We start from the raw sequence: 15,679 nt of genomic DNA on the forward strand, positions 1-15,679 counted from the left end.
CATTTTTAATGGTCTGGTTACTTGTCATTAATTGGCTCAGACAGGCTTGAATTTTGTCACACATCTTGACCTTCACTGAACCAACAACTTTCACAAATATAAAGGTCAAGAAATTCCGGCCTTAGCACCTCTTTATAGAATTACTTTGATCACATACGCCAAAATCCAAATCTCTGGTCCCTATAAGTGCTTCTATAAATACACATAATTATTCTAGTACCTGAGTGGAGCTGGAACATTAAAATATACTGTATATTATGAGTGGTTTAAGTAATTCCTGCTCTTTTGATGCCAGTCTGCTTCAGTCTGTGAAGGGAAAAATCAATCTACAGAACTTAAAAAAGCTGTCTTCGTGTGTCTTTTTATCTGTTTGCAACCTAAGCATGAGGTGATCTGAGTAACACCTGGTGAACCTGTCTTTGTGTTTTCAAACATGGAATAAAGAGTTAAGAGCACTAGTGGGCATTTTATATGGTAAAAATGTACAGAGAGGCATAGGCTTAGACAGGTACCCCTCTGCACTGAATAAACAGCGCTGGCAGTGTCTTCATCTTATCCTATGTAAAAAATGAACCGTTTTAATGGAGTTGCTGCATCTATAGAATTCAAGAGAATGAAGGTTTATATGTAGTCTTATTGAAATACTGAATTTTGTACAGTCTATATGAAAGCAGTCAAGTTCAGGCTGTACTTCTGTGTTACTGCGACAACACTTAGTGCATTTAGGTTGGATAGAGGAAGAGTAAAGCAAACATTTTTATCACAAGGAAGTTTAAAAAACAACCCACTAATGTGCGGAGCAGCCCTTCTGTTTGTGAGTGTGATTCACGGCTGGCTGCTGCTCTCCGTAACCTTTCTGTGAATGTAGGGCACTGTGGATAGCCGTGTGTGCTGCTCTCTCAGTCCCACAGGCCTGGAGCTATTAATAGTCCTTATTTCCAGGCTTTCTTGAATTGTGCTTTTCTTTCCCTGTGGTTCATTTGTCCGAGGTGTTTATGAGCCTTGTAGCTTTGACTTTTGTGAGCTGTAATTGGGGCCAGGCGCTCTCCTGTGTCAATTTTCTTTAAAAATCTGTGAGGGCAGAAAGAGTGCGATTTATAGTTGTGCTTGTAAATGGCAGAAGCAAATATACTAATGAACCTGACATATGGCTTTACGTGAGAAAATTCTCAGTGGCATTGCCCTTGATTTTAGCTGCAGTCCTTCAAAGCTGCCCAAGCTGTATGAGTCTTTGGGTATGGTTCATGCCTGTAAATAAGTGAGGCATTTTCTATATGCCATTTCAGATGTCTGTCTTTAATTTTATGAGTAAAAGTAAGTGATAATCAGTCCAGAGTAAGTGAGATATTGAAAGGTTACAAAATGTTCAAGGTGTAAAACTAGAGAATGGCAGTAATTCAGAACTCCTGCCTTTGTGGCAGGGCTTCTGTCATCGTGCTTGGGTTACAGTGCTCCCGACAAAGGCTGAGGAATGGGATGTGTCAGGTAACAATGAGAACTGCAAAGGACAGAGAGATTTTGTATTACAAGGACATGTGCAAAAACTCTGGTTTTTGTTATACGTATGCATTCATCGCTTATCTCAAAGGAAGACAGACAAAAGTTGAAACTTCTTGTGGTAGTGGTGCAAGATTGTAGATGAGCCTGATTCGCTCCAGAGTTTGGAAACCCCGTGATACCAAATACAGATGTCCCAGCTGTCATATTTTGAGATAAAGTAGATGACATGTTTTTAAATACAGATGAATTATACGCTGGGCTTAATAAGACTATTTGTATTCCTTCATCAGTGTGAGGCAGCTTGTACTTCTCTATGATGAACAACATGATTTAATAAGTGACGAATCAGAGTTGGGAGCTGATCAACTTGAAAGGCTTCTCAGCGTGACAGACCTTTACACATTGAAGTGCAGCACTAATGTGTCCAGAGAAGCTGTGAAACAAGTCTGAACTTTTTACTATTTAGTTTTAATTGTGGAGTGACTAATTGTCCTACTTTGCTGTGTAGTGCTTTAAACAAGCCATCCAATTTGGTGTATTTTTGTCACTGACAGAACCCTTTCATTTTAGAGTGAAATCGAGAAGTCTGGAGACAGCTGCCTTAATGTGATGCTGGAATTCTTCATGTTGTTTCAGTCATTGATACTTGTATCTCTCGTATGTTTTTCACCAGATATATGTTTCTCTAAAATCAGAAGACCCTCAAGAAATTGAGACATGCATACTGATGCTTCTAAACTGGAGTTCTGGCATACAGAATTATTATACAACCACAAGCTTTACTGACTGCAATGATTACTAATTTTGGTGCTTCTTTTCATCTTCAGGTAATTTTGTTAGTCTAGTGAAGCAGCTACTATCCAGTCAGTATCTTAACATACCTAATGTAACTGAATTAAAACCTGACATAAGGTCCTTCATTGGTTTTGAAGGTCAGCAGCCACACAGAAGAAAGGACAGAAATAGTCAATAGCTTAGACAGAGAAATGATAAATGTAGATATTTGTTTCTTCTTTTAAAACCATCCTTTCAGATGACAAAGAGCTATCAGAAGGAACACAAAATGAAAATGCTAGCTGCTCTCATCCTCTTTCCTCAGTCACTCTGGCAGGTTGTTGCCACGTGGAGCCTATTTAATAGCAATTCTGAAATACGTATTGTGCGTGGTTACTTCTGCGCCAGCACAGTGTTGATGAGTAGGATCCGAATTCTTTGTAAGTTCTCCAGACCAGAAGCTGTAACTTCTTCTGTTTATATTTATGATGCTCAACATAATGAGACCTTGATCTTAAGTGAAGAGCTAACTGAATACAGTGTGTTATCGTTAATCTTAGAAGGAAGTTGGCAAATAACATCTCACACCTTAGACATCTATCTTGGTATGATTTAAAACAGGATCTTGGTGTTAAACAGTGGCTTAAAAGTAAAAAATAATTACTGTTATGTTAAATTTCAGGTTGTTATTGATCCCCACACCAGGAGCAGTAATGTCCCACATCTCTTAAAGGAAATCTTACTATGCAGAGTGAAAACATATTAACATTTCCTCATAATTTAGTGCACAGTCACCATATAATGATTTTAATGACTTTAATATTTTTCCAGGTGCCTTAAAAGATTTAAATGCAGCAAATGCTTTCCTGTCACTTCTTCTAATCAATATTGACTTCGCTATGACATCTTATTTCAAGATTAATGTTCCTGTATTGGATAAGGTTGTAATTTTAATGAAACATCCAAAATAACCCATAATTTCTTGTTTCAAGGAATCTGATAATTATTTTGCCCCATGGCAGATAATCTTGCTCCCATTATATTGAAAAATACATTATTATTTTCTTTTCCAATTGCTATTAAGATGGATATTTTTCAACATATTAGAAGATCATTACTAACTCAAAATAGACTTATGAAACTGGTAATTTGCCTGTCAAAAACAGGCCACAGATGTAGCTGAAAGAGGTATACTAATGGAATGGCACTAATGCAATTTCACAAATAACTTAATGAAGCATGTAAAGCATATTTCTTCCATTAAGTACACATAGCATGGAGTCACATCTTGCTTACTGGGTGTGAAAAATATTTTTAATCAGCTTAAAGATAAGAGACTATTCAAGGTTATGCTACTGAAAACCATAAAATGAAGAAAAAGGAGCTATAAAAAGGCAAAAATCAGAGAAGACTGATAGGAAAGAGCAAAGCAATAGTATCTCTTTGGATATGTGCTTTTCTTTGAGGCTCTTAAGCTCCAGGAAGGAACAGGCTGATGAAGGGGATGGTTCTTCAACACTCGGGCAGGTGCTCTCAGAACTTCTGCTGCCTTGCCCCAAAGTGTAGAATGGAGCAAGGAGCGAAGCAAATGTGGTTACCACCACATTTCCCATGGTGGTAACCACAAAACCACCACGAGCCCATGCTTAGCTCACCTGTGAGGCTCTGCAGAACTCTAGACCCCTCTATAATCCTGGTGGCTGCAATCCCAGCCACGAAGCCTCTGTGAGGTTTGTCCCAGCTCTTTAATACTGGCAGGAATTCGCAGACGCTCCTTGAGAGCATTTATGCCCATGAAGGTCATCATAAGCATAACGCTTCTTGTGTGGAGCAGGTGACAGACGCTGGGCTTCCCCTGCTGCTGTCACTGCCTGCTCGTGGCTCAGCAGAGAGCGGTCCTGAATTTACTGAAGCTGAGGTGGGGGAAAAAAAGGTAAATCCACAGTATTCAGATGAGTAGAGCACTGAACGGTAACAGAGATGAAAACAAGGCAAAGAAAATGAAGCGACAGTATTATAAACCGAGGAATCCCACCGTGAATTTGTTTAAGGTCATTATGGCTTAACAAGGATGTCTCTAGAGGAGTTAAATACCAGACCCAGGACTATTCCCGTAAGCCTTCCAAATCTTTCCTTTGCTGAAGGTCAGTGTGGTGGAGCATGCAGTTGGCTTCTCACGCTGAGAGCGTGTTTTGCTGAAAATCTATACTGCCAATTACAATGTTTTCAGTCTCCGCAGTGCGCTCAGCCCGCCGTGCCCCGTTACGTTAGTGTCAGTGTCTAATGCCATTAACGATAAATGCACTGAAGGCCAATACAATGCTGATCTGCGCCATTCAGAATGACGCAGTTCTTTAATCCTTGCCTATTTTCAAAAAGAGATTAAAATACCTTTGATCTTTTATTTCAACATGGACTATTTTTGTTGAAGTGTAAAAGTAGTCACCACTGTTTCCTGTTGTAGGTGTTACTAGATTAAACTGTGTGTGTTCTTGTTTACGATGCCTAATACCAAGGAAATAACGCCTGTAGTTTAACTGTCCAGTGTGGAATGGACTAGAGGAGAAAGTTATCATAGTTATTTTAGTTATGATTTTACTTTTAAAATTTAGAGTTAGAAAAGCAGTTAAGAACAAACTTTATTCGTCCAAGCATTTTAGCGTATACTCATGCTCTTAGCTAATGACAACAGGTAGTGTCACTGGATATCTACTTTAAGTTACCTGGCTGATGGAAATTCCAGCTCTTTTAGCCAGAGTTCATCAAAATAGGGAAAATGTGTTTTAAGTTGAACAAAACCAAAACACATTCGATATTTTTTATTAATTTAAAAGTAAAATGTTATTATTGTCATTTTCAAAAGTTTCTTTTTTATTCTATCAAATATCAATATAGATATTGGATAAAAGGAGTACATTGCATAAGAAAAATTGCATTCTAAGTTTGAACATTTCAGATAAAATTAGTTTGGAATTAAAAACATTGAATTTGGGTTAGAAAATGTTGAAGGGAAATGTTCAAATTTATTCTCAGTTGTATATAATTTTTGCTAAGTTGCTTTAAAAGTTAAATTTGTCACATCTTCATGTTGCTAAATCTGCACTAAATACTTAGCTGAAGGAATTTCGCTTGGAAATAAAAAACCAGTTAAGCATCTTTCAAACTAAAGGAACTACAGTCTATATTAGAAAGGTAACAGGTAGCACTTTCGAAGAGTTTACATTTTTGTATCCATGTGGAATGGGATTTATATAGTTACACGTGGGCTTCTTGCTGCCCTTCTGGCTTTATCACATTCTTATGGTGCTCAGAATGGAGGTTTAGTTACTGACATCTTACAGTTGTCAACCCAGTTCTGGCAGATCGAGTGAACCGGTGGATCGTGGTTTGTCTCTTTCAGTACTGGATGCAACAACTTTCCCTCTAAGAGCTGGTTAGTTGAGCAAACAGCAGGGAAAAATGCTTGCTTCTGGTATTCGAAATTCTCCAAATCCTTTTTTCCAGTGATGAAGGAAAAGGCCCTTTTATTCATTCTTTCATAAAAGCACATTCCCTCTATGTGAAAAACTGCTACACTCATCTATAAATATGAGAACCAGTAAAAGAGAAGAACTGCAGCAGTTCCTTTCGCTAAATGACCATAAACCAGGGTGAAGCTTTCACTAATCTTGTTGATTTCTTACCTTCTAGTTCTCCTCAGTCACCCATACCAACACAACCAACCTGGAATATATTGGATGGTAAAAAGTTTTTAGAGTTAGCAAAAGATTTTACTGAAAAAAAGATTCTACTTGCCACGTTTTGGAATAAGTAACGTTCACACTGTAGAATTATCTGGCATTTCATTGAAAATCTTTTGGAGTAAAATACTCCTAATTACAGCTTTATCGGAGAATACTGGGAAAATCACTCACTGGTTTGTGTCATAAGATCTCCGAGGGAGTTTAGTTTATGACATCTGTGTTCATGACTAATTTCTCTGCATATGTTTTGTGTGCAGTACTGCTGGAGTCAATGGGAGTTTGCAGTGGAAGCACTGCAGATTTACCCACCTAATTTTTGCCCCCAAGGCAGTCCATCAAGTGTGAAGTTTTGGAAATCAGATTTACATTCCTCTTCTCAGCTACAAGTTTAATTTCCCTCCGGCTGCTACCTGATAGAAATCAGGAATTAATATCATTGCTTTCAGCTGCTACATTTATATTCAGCCACCTTAATGGAAGTTCACTCATTTAACACGCCGCAGTGGTGTGGAACAAATGAGGCGCTCAGTTGTAGTGGAAGGAGTTTTGCTGCCTCCAGTTTCCTTGCCATAGGGAAACCTGGGAAAGAAAGACCCTTTGTTCCTTCTGGAATTTAAGTTTTGCCAGAGTTAAAAGGTTGTGTTCAGGGAGGAGGAGGAGGAAAAGTCTGGTATGTGATGTGTGGGGATCCTTTTCTTAAAAAAATGACAGTCTAGATAATATGTAGCACATATTGATCGTTTTGTTAAATATCAGAAAATGATATAGCAATGAGGAAATGGCCCTTCTTAAAAAGTCTGGCGTGCTCTGAAAGAAGGAGAATAGAGTTAAAAGCGGTCCTGAATTTACTGAAGTTGAGGAGGGGGAAAGGTGAATGCACAGGCTGTCAATACAAGTGGTAGGTTTGCTCCATGGATAGCTTTTCAAGCTATGGCTAAAGTCTGCAACCTCCTCTTGCGAAAAGCTCCTTCCCTGGAGACATTCAAAGCCCGCCTGGACACCTTCCTGTGCGACCTCACCTAGGCGTTCCTGCTCCAGCAGGGGGATTGGACTGGATGATCTTTCGAGGTCCCTTCCAATCCCAAACATACTGTGATACTATAAAGCTACTGAAGCCAAAAGCAGGACAGATCGTGGTGTGGGTTTCATGAACGCTTTCTTTCATGTTCAGCTTTCCAGCTTTCTGCTTCTGTTTTCCCTAATACCTCATGGGTACAGGGCAAATTTGCAAGATCTGAATTCTTAGCAAGTGTGATGTAGGTAGAAATTAGCTGATGCTTGCTCACCCGTCCATAATGGTAATTAACCTGTGTCTGTCCTCAAGGGGTTTTCACAACTGCCTCTGGCCCTTGTGGTGAATTCATAAACCCTATTCAAAAGGGGAAGAAAATCTAATTAGAGTATAAATGATATGAACTAAAACCCACCAATCAGTAAACAGAAGCTACTTCACATAAATTGGAGTCAAAGTGTCTTTACAGAAACTGAACTTTTCTCATGCTGAATTAAAGAGATCAAGAATGAAATTACTAGTGATTCATAAACGCTAACAGGGAAGCATGCCAATAAAGTAACTTACTGGGAGTTTATAAAAATGAAGAAATATGGGATTTAAAAAAAATATTGTATTTGGTTTTAATAAAAAGATGATTAATAAGCAGAATCACGCATGTGTGCGTATGCAAGTAAATATTAGTTGCCAAATTTTAACACTAAATTTTAAAGCCTTTTTTTGAATTTCACGATAGGCTACAGATGCTGTATTATACAATAAATATTTTTCAATCTTACCCTTTGTTGGTATTTTAAATTATTGATCTACCTGGCGAGTACATATTTTTTGTACTACTATTTTTCAATTATAATAATAAAAAAAGGAAAAGCCTGGTCCACTATTTGCATATTAACTATTACTATTTGTAATAAATAATGTTTGTTCTGAAGAGTTGCTCACAATCCTGTTTCTACTGGGATTTTAACAGGACTGAGTGGAAATAGCGTGTTTGTCAGGCAAATATCCCAAGCAAATGCTGCCTTCCTGTAAATCATTTTGCACTCTTCATCTATGGAAACTCCCTTTGGTCTACAAATTAAACATACCGGAATATTTTTGCCTCTTACTGTATTTATTATGTCTTAGTGATACTGTTGGTCTTGCTCTAACAGGCTTACCTGGCACTGAAAGCACAGCTGAACTCAGTATGTGCCAAATTTTGTGCTGAATTCTTCTGTTGGTGCTCAGTTAATCAATGATATGAATGAGGGCCCAAGGACCCTGGAATTAATTGCTGACTGATACATGAAAAACACTTGTAGCTTGGGAACTCTGGTGGCAAAAGCCGTGTAATTGCCAGTGGCAGCATCCAGCAGCTGGGAATTGTGGCCCTTTATATTATCAATGGCGTGACAGACAAAACCAGGTCCTTATTGTTGTATCATCTGCAGATATTGGTGGTCCTTGATATTTGAAAGTGTATCCTACACTATATTTTTGAGAATAAGATTGCTTCAGCTGAAGAATTTTAGGGACATGAGACTGAATTGAAGGGTTTATTTACAAAAATGTAATGATGTTTGCCAATGATAAAACATATCCTGTCAGAGCTGTGTTGCCTGAGTTCTGTAGTGGAAATGGAATGTAAAAAGACTTTGCTGAAATAACTGCAGGAACTCAAAGACTTTGAGAGAGCTGCACTGTCTTTGTATTGCCTTTAAGAAGGATTACTGTTCCTTCCCAAATGATTTTGATTTCAGAGCAAGGACTTTTCAAGCTTTGTATTCTTTGGCATCAGAGTTAGTGGCCAAAGAGCTTTATGTTATAATTTTGATGGGAGAAAGATAGAAGAAAATGTCAGAAGTGAGAACAAACCTAGTAGGAAATTCTTGGTCTGCGTAAAATACATAACATATAAAACTTGGGAGTAGAAATATGCACAAATTGGTTATGCTATTTAGTATTATTTTATTGATCCGGATAATGCAGAAGCTTTACTTGAGATCAAAGCAGATCTCTGCATGGTGTTGTGCCGTATTGTCTGAACATTTAGCATTTTGAATTTGTGAGCTTGGAGAGTGACACAGGGGCTCAGCTGAGCCTTCCTGAAGGCCGAGGGCAAGCTGGGGGGACTCAGAGCAGCCGCTGTCCTGCCGAGAGCTGCGTGAGCACGGTGGCCCTGCCTGTCCTCGGGGCCTCACCCCCCGTGTGACCAGACACCACTTCTTTGTGTGGAAAAAAGAAAAGGCAAGGTACCGCTGGGTTAGATTTCTCTCCAGAGTGGTACGCACTACTCTGACTATTGATGTGGATTGTAAACTAGTTGTCATGGCGAGTGGGAAGCCTCCCCAGTCCCACTGCTCAAGGTTCTCTGAAAGTTCCCCAAAGCACAGCATGACAGCAGCCTGCAGAAAACCTGTTAAGGAGGATTAATGTTCAGGAAAGGTGAATGAAAGAGGTGGCACCTTGGAGGATTCTTTATTCTGTCTGTCTGTGTTTTGTTGGTTAGGCTTGAAAGACATCTGGGTAACTCACACTAGTGGGGGCAGGATTTAGGATGTACACAGCATCCGTTAGGGATTCACAGGCAGACTGCAACTTGATTTACTCCACGTGTAAGGAAACAGAAGAGATCAATACGGTGCCAGTTGTACTAAGAGAAAGAAGTTCCTGACATGCAGGAGGACCAGTCCAAGAAAGGGTTTGTAACGGTGTGAGGACTTACGTTACACACTGTCCACCTGCCTCCTGTCCTGAGTCCGTTTGGCTTTTTGGTCTGACAAGGCAGAGTGAAGGAGCAGCTTGTACTCAGCTGTGTACTGCCATGTTCAGATTGCTTCTCTGGCATAACTAGATAATTTACAGGCTTCTTGGGTATGTCTGTGTTGCAGTGAAGGTTGTTTTTTTTCCCTGTGTGTTAATCCCTTAAACGCCCTGTTTTCCCTGTGCCCTACTGTATTTCCCTTACCTGCATATGAAAGCTGGAGCTTGCCTCAGGAGTGCGGGGTTTGGCTCTGGTATTGGTGTTGCTCAGGCTGTTCCTCAGTGATAATTTCTTTTTCAGAAATTAAAATTGGCAGTTTGGTCATAATAGATGTCAACTTTCTTTAACCAGTTTTTAATCGATGGCATGATTATTTGGCAGTTTGTGGTTAGTGAGTTTCCTCCTTCATAGAGCCAGTGTTGCTTTCCATGTGCTGTTCTCCATTTCTTCAGAAAACTCAAGTGCTTTGTGGATTAAAGAAAACAGGGTAAAAGCCTTTAATGCGTCTGCTCCCTGATTACATCCTGAGTGCTCAGATGTAACTGATTTAACTTGCATGACCTTGGTATTACTCCGGTTGATATTCAGTCAGTAATTTCACACTTAATCTTTCAAAACATTCAAAAGAGGAAAACAATTTTGTTCAATTTCAACAACAAGTGTTGCATTTTGTGTAGTCAAAGTCAGTCAGAATAGAGTAACTGAGCTGAATCCTGGAGTTAAATTCCCAGGGAAAATTTGATGTAATCAATTACAATTAAAGAGCTTAACAATACAATTGCAAAATTACTTTGGAGATAAGTGCAAAATCTCATTATTTGTTTATGGATTTTAGGAGGCATTTTTCTCTAAAATGCTTATGATAGTTCTTGAAATGCAAAAGTAAGAAATATAAGAGCAGCAACAGGTTGCAGTCTTTTACTGAAAATGTAGTCTACCTGTGGTGCTCATGATTGCAGGGCTTTTTGTTGGATTTTAAAATAAATTATTGAATTAAGAGGCAAAATTAATCATACACAGCAAAGGGATAATAACCTTTGGACCTGCACAAAAAGCATCAGAATTATGAGTTTGTTATTAGCTGATTTGCATACTTAAAGTAGTAGATTTGTGGATTTAAAGGTCAGCTGAAACCCTACTGTCCACCTAGTCCAGTCTCACATATGACATGGCCCACTTGCGGTCAGCTGGAATGGTGTGCTGCGGCTGAGTAGGGAAGGTTTAACAAATCTGTAGGAACTACATCATGAAGCCAAACTCTGCTAACACAAGGGGAAGGCATGCGTGTCTGGGTACATGTAGGTGGCATATCTGATGCAGCTTTCATTGACATTACCGTGGGTTCCCCAGAGCAGGGAAGACCGTACTTTGGTATGAACCACACAAAACCTGCCAGGAACCCTGGCGCTGAAATCCATTGATTGCCCAGTGACCATCAGGATATCTACATACATTGTGGTGATACCTCAATCACAACTGGAAAAAGGACAGAAATATGAAAGTACATTCAGAATATCTGTTCTGTAGCAAGACAAATGCATCTCCCGAGGTCTGCATTCACTGTAGTGTTTCTCTAGTAGCCGCTGTGGCAACCTACCCTTATTGTGCTCACTTATTGTGCTCACTAATTTAGACCAGAAACAGCTGGACTCCGTGGTTCACCTCATTGCAAAGATTAGTTTGCTCATAGGGTAGGTTTTAATCATGGGACCTAGAGGTGGAGTGAGCTTGTCAGGTCACTTAGTCCTTCCTTTTGTTTGTGTGAGCAGATTTCTCAGATACCCCTCTCCCAGCTCGGTTAAGGGGCAATGGTACATTAATTAATGCAGTGACAATCACCTATTGCACTTCAAAGATTCCAAGTATTGCTGGATATGTAGATGAATATGTAGAGAAATCTATTTGGCAAATAGAGTATTAGGTGTATTGTGGACAAAAGTGATGTTTGACTAAATTTAGCCTATGAACTTTTAGTACAATTACTTAGGGCCCAGTTTTGGTCAGTTTATATATTGTGTGCTATGATATTCAACAGGCAGTTTTGTTCACATATTATTTAATTTGGATATTATTTAAAGGGAGTGAGTGTATTAGATAGTCCCGACATGGATGAATGCACCCCCAGAGGTCCCATCCAACCAACATTTCTGTGATTCTGACAGCACATTTTCTAATGGACAGTTTGATGAATTGTACAGCGGAGAGGGAAGTGAGTGGCATTAATTGCTGTCTAAATTAATTAAATCGGGTTGTATTAGATTTAGTGATCACATGGACAATTACACATGTGTAGTTATGGTTCTGTGAGGAGACATTATCTCTTATGGACAATACGATATCTTTCTTTTGGGTTTGTGCAGGACTAGATGGACCCAGAGCTGGATGAGCAACTGATACTTTAGCTTGCAAAGTGATTGAACTACAGAAAAAGTTGTTAATAGAAAAAAGCCTCACTAGAATTAAATGTACACTAAATTTTGAAACAAAATAAAAGAAATACTGTATTTTGAAACCATTAGAAATAATACTTTAAAAATAGGAAACTTCTGGTTTTAAATTGAAACTCAGTTATTTCATCGTGATTTGCAAGTAGTTTTATTTGTTCTAGGTTATAAATAGAATATTTCTGGATTACCAGAGGTTTTGAATCTGCCTTAATATGTAACACATTGTTGTAAAAATGAAAAAAATTTGAAAAATCAATGTGTCTTTTTGGTCTTCCAGACAATGTATCACAAACTTTTGGAGACAATGGTAAATAGATTATAAAGATCTACAGTGAGAAATACAGACATTGCAAATGAAAATCTGCTATCTTAAGCCCAAATTGACATATATTTGATTTTGACGTACAGAATATTTTTACGTACTGTGTCCTGAAATGAATATAAAGTACAGGAACTTAAAATCTTTTCTTCTTTGTCTTTCAGAAGGCCCATAAAGATGAAATAAAAAAAGAGCAGATATACATCCTTCATCTCAAAAATGTTGCTGAGTTCCTTGGTGCTGAACTAGTCTTCGTGCTACCAAAACCAGTAGCTAAAATGTTTATTGGCGAAGTGTAACGCAGTAGATAAATCTGGTTGTATTTTGCTTTTTGAGTGCTCCTTACAAGCCTCATTATTACTTGCCCTATGCAAGGCTCTAAACAGCTATTAAAGTATTTAAACCCCTGAAAGCAAAAATATTCCGAGTATAGGCAAAAATGTTCCCCTTATTTCACTCTCCATGGCCCCGTGTCTTGGGAAATATGGCCATCTACCAGGAGCTGACTCAAACACAATGAGGTGGAAAAACATGGCCTTCAGAAGGATGATTTAGCATGTAGATTGTAGAATACATTTCTATTAGGTTGCTCCCAGCTTGGAACCACTGAGGATATTTGTAAAAGAGCTTCATAAATATAGCATGTTGCCATGTACACAAGCTGCTGTCATTAGGAGTAAATGCTTGGTTTAATATTAAGGGTAGTCTCTTGACATTGACAAAGTAGAATTCTTGCATCACAGGCCTTATTTAACCCTCACGTTGGGTGAGCTTGGCTAGCCCTGTGTAGAAATCCTGTTGGAACAATTGCTTTTTAAAACACAAAGTGGCAGCTGATAACCAAAATTTTACCTCTAAGGCAAACGGAGCCAAAATGAGTCCTTGCTGTACAATACAAAAGGCCTTGATCTAAAAAGCCTTTCTCCTTCATTTGCTGCATGCCCCAAACTCGAGGGAATGCCTTTTCTAAACACTGGCAGTGTTCCTAGCCCCTTTGTGTGCTTCCTGCTTGATTTTTGCTCAGTCCATATGGTGTATAAACCTCCAAACTTCTCTGTCCAGCCTCTATAGCTGCATGTGGGCTAGGCCAAGCACCATGTGGTCCTAGAAACAACTTTCATGCCAGAAAGACATTACTTGGATCTGGATGGTGTGTCACACTTCATTATTTATAGTAATATTGACTGTGATAATAAGGTTGTGTTGTGTTAAGACTCTGAAAAAAGCCAGGAATGAGTGGGCAGGTTGAGTAAGGGGTAAGAAGTATTTGAAGAGAATTGGTGTGGAGACTTTTTTACAATGTTTGTATTAGTTTATAATCATTTTCTGTGGTGTTAGGAACAAAACCAGTTCAATAGAGTTTGCTCAGGTGTTCCTAACTCATGTAACTGAGCCTATAAAAGTTATTTGGTCTGATTTCAACACGAGGCCATATTTGTCACCCTTCTATCCTACTGTTGTGTGACGTCACATCTTATGACTGTTATTCTTCCCCTAATTCTGTGTCTGCAGCTCTCTGGGCATCCAGGAGTGGACACAGCATGACTTGATGCCCAGGTGGGCAGATGCACACTGCCGGTCAGTCTGGATAACGCAGCTCTGTGCCTGCCTCAGCCTCTGTTGGCTGGACAAAGGAGTTGTCCTGCCCATGGCATGGCTCTCTCTGTTCAAGCGTGTGTGATGACACTGGAGCCAGCTCTTGGACCTTCTGGCATTCACGGAGTTCAGTGATGTGATGTGTATGAAGGTGAGATTGGGCCCATCTTCCTCTTTTGATGATGTCTCTGGGTAAGAGACAGAAGTATGGTGTGCCTATGTTAGTGGTTTTAGTTTGGATCAGAAGCACGTTTTGAAGCTAGTCTTCTGGTGATTCCTCTGTATGTGCTTCGGTTAACATCAGAGAGCAGGCTCAAAGCACGTGAAGTGGATTCCTTCTGGATGAAATGAAACCATAAGACATACTCTGGGGGCACAGCTGAAGGACTCTAAGTGTAAATGGGCTCTTAATCCATGGCACCAGACTACAACTAGTCTGAACTGAAAGAAACACCCTGGAATAAGCATATGGTGGATATCAGGACTTTAGTGCCTTTTTGCTCTATAGATCTGCTATTATTCCATGCTACTTGATAATGCATAGCCTCATAGCCATCACTTTTAAAAAATCAGTGATATATGGGGAGGAGAGCATGAGATCTATAGGCCCTTTTTGTCTCCTCTGAGCATTGTCTGGTCAAATGACATAGGTGTATCTCCATGATTGCACATTTGTCCCATCCACACTATGACATGATTAAGCCCATTTGATATTGAAACATAATGACAGATGTGGTTTTTCAGGCATGGACCACAGCTTTTAACAAAACCTTCTTGAACTAGATTAAGAGAACTGAGTGAACACTCGAATATTCCTTTTCCAAGAGATAACACAATGTGTTCATAACCGTTCGTAGAAGGATTGGGATACACAGAAAAGAGTTGCTAAGACTTTCATAAGAATAAGTGGCATATGCTCGAGCAACCTTATTTTGAGAGTGGTTAGACGGAGGACTGAGTAAGAAAGTTTCTGGGGTGGAACAAATTGGTTTAGGCAGAGGAGCTAAGACGAGAGAGGAGTCAATATTTAGAGTGGAGATGCAGACTGTTGTTGTCCAGGATAAGCAGGATAAGAATGCTATTGATCTAGGTATTTATAGACCACCCGTCTCTTCAGTATATTATGTAATCAATACTTCCATTTTCAGGAGCACTCATGAGAAACATAACATTTTAGAAAATGTGCTGATGGAAGTGGAATAGGTCCTGGTGCCTTTCTGTCCACAGGGGTACCTAAGGAGACTATGAGAAGCAGTGCTCAGTTCTCCAGCCACTTTCTGAAGAGACGAATGACTAACCACGTTTCAGATTTGACATTGACTTCAAGCTTGTAACTTGTCCACAAATCATATCACTTTGATACCAACTGCCTATTTCAAATGTGAAATTCAGGATGCAAATTAAAGATATATGACTTCTCTGTCTGTCAGTTTTGATTCCATCTTGTGCTCATTATTCGTGACCTACTGGGCTGTGCTGTAGCATTTTTGACTGACGTTGACCACAGATATTATAAATGATCCCTTTTGATACATTAGTTAA

At 39.2% G+C, this 15,679-nt stretch overlaps 1 long non-coding RNA gene across 4 annotated transcripts in view; it reads left to right on the top strand.

Moving 5' to 3' along the window:
• Window positions 1–15,679, top strand: part of LOC139828837 (uncharacterized) — a 352,305-nt gene that overhangs the window by 37,636 nt on the left and 298,990 nt on the right. Inside the window, exon 1 of one of the 4 annotated variants that reach the window (XR_011740841.1) lies at window positions 2,185–2,327. The exons of the other annotated variants lie outside the window; for them this stretch is intronic. This is a non-coding gene — a long non-coding RNA (uncharacterized lncRNA). Of the gene's footprint in view, window positions 1–2,184; window positions 2,328–15,679 lie in introns of those variants that run through there. 4 annotated transcript variants of the gene reach the window in all.

This window comes from Patagioenas fasciata, chromosome 11 (assembly GCF_037038585.1).
Source record: "Patagioenas fasciata isolate bPatFas1 chromosome 11, bPatFas1.hap1, whole genome shotgun sequence".
In the NCBI taxonomy this organism is placed as follows: Eukaryota; Metazoa; Chordata; class Aves; order Columbiformes; family Columbidae; genus Patagioenas; species Patagioenas fasciata.